Source organism: Etheostoma cragini, unplaced genomic scaffold (assembly GCF_013103735.1).
Source record: "Etheostoma cragini isolate CJK2018 unplaced genomic scaffold, CSU_Ecrag_1.0 ScbMSFa_528, whole genome shotgun sequence".
Classification (NCBI taxonomy): Eukaryota; Metazoa; Chordata; class Actinopteri; order Perciformes; family Percidae; genus Etheostoma; species Etheostoma cragini.
The window spans coordinates 46,677-48,574 of NW_023269127.1; positions in this window are offsets into that span (position 1 = coordinate 46,677).

Below are 1,898 nucleotides of genomic sequence, written 5' to 3' on the forward strand. Positions count from 1 at the left end.
AGGGATGACAGGAGAGGGAGGGAGGTGAGGGAGAGAGAGGAGAGGAGAGACAGGGAGGTAGTCATGGGAGGAGCGTTTTTTTGTCTGTGCTTGAAAGACTTGTGAATAAATAAATAATATTGATCTGATCTGTCTGTTATTACTGTTGCTAATAACTAATCTGTTATGGTATATTACAGTTGGTAGGCAGCTGAATAGTATTGATGTCAGCCATGGTACACAACCTACTTCCTCATTGCTCACATGGGGAAAGTCATGTTTTCTAGCACATGGGTAAATGTGTATATACAGTACAGCAAATCATTTATATCACTACATTTAAATGAAAGCACATGCATTTGGATTGCTTACATGTTTTTTTTAAACAGATTGTTATAACAATAATCAACAACTACAGCAAGAACAGGAGAATAACAATATAATTACAATAATCACATTTGTGCGTAATTATGGTCAGGCACCAGGCACATCATGGCCATCCTCTGCCTGTCCTCTGCTCCACAGATGGCGCCTTGAGGAGCTGGTTGTGGATGGTCCTCTGCTTCTCCCTCCACTTCAGCTTCTGGCTCCAGCAGGTCCCCATTGGTCAAGCAGATGTTGTGCAGGACTGTGCAGCAAGCAATGACCTCCGGGACATAGAGGAGGACATCCACCTCCAGCGCCTTAAAAATATCTGGTCTTCAGGATACCAAATGCCCTCTACACAACACACCTCGCTCTAGACAGGTGGCTGTTGAAGCGGACCTGGAGGTTGTAGTGGACAGGCTGCCTATAGGGCGTCATGAGGGCGATGGGTTGCCTGAGGCAGGGGTAGCCACCATCCCCGATGAGGCAGAAACCAGGAGGAGGGTACCTTTTCTGGTAGTACAGGGGACTGTGCTTTAAAACCCTCGCATCATGAGCTGACCCAGGGAAACCAATAAAAACATCGATGAATTTTGCTGTGTGGTCACACACAGCCTGAAACTGAACAGAATAAAAAATCTTCCTATTCAGGTAACAGGCTGCGTCCTGTGCCGGGGGGGGTCACACGGACGTGGCAGCCGTCGATGCTTCCCACAACCCGGCGGAAGGCTGCCGACCCGGCCAGCCGCGCAAACCTGCTCCAATGTGAGGAAAGTCCTCCTCTGTTGGAAGACAAACAACCTGGGGGAGGAGAGAGAGGACCTTGCGGCTGGTCTTGTGGACAGCGCGATGTACAGTGGTCCTGGGCATGGCAAAGGCCCTGGCTACCACGCGGTAGGATGTACCACTGGCCAGAAGAGGAAGACCAGGGCCTCAATGACTGGTCCCCAGCCATGGTCAGACCCCGTGCCGAGGATGGCCATCAGACCGTTGAAGGATCCTCTAGAGAGCCTGAAGTCCACCTTCATGTTGCTCTCCCCGTCAAAATACAGTGCCAGCAATGGCACCGTATGGTTGACCTGGCAGTACTGCCGGGGGTCTGGAGCCTGGAGAAGTAACGCAGGACCGTCTTTTAAAATAAAACTGGACTGAATGTGTTTTAATGTTATCTGCTTTTACTCTTGTATTGTCACTGTAATTAATAGATTCATAGTTAAGTCATTTATCAAGTCACTAGTTCCAGCTTCTAAAATGTGAAATCCACACAGGGGAAATATCTGTACTACAGCAGCTCAAAGCAAATACATCAGTATAACAAGTAGAAAAAATTGAATTCATTATTATTATAATAATGATAGTAATAAAACATCCATTCTTTAATTTAACACGTCAGTTGAACATAATTTTAAGTACTCCACTTTTGCTGAAATAACTCATAATGGCTAGTTTTTGGTGTTTTTTAAAAATTATTTAAAAGCAAAAGTATGAATATCAACATACCGGTATATTTTCCGTTAAAAGCAGGCGGATGATATGACGGCGGCGTCGCAATC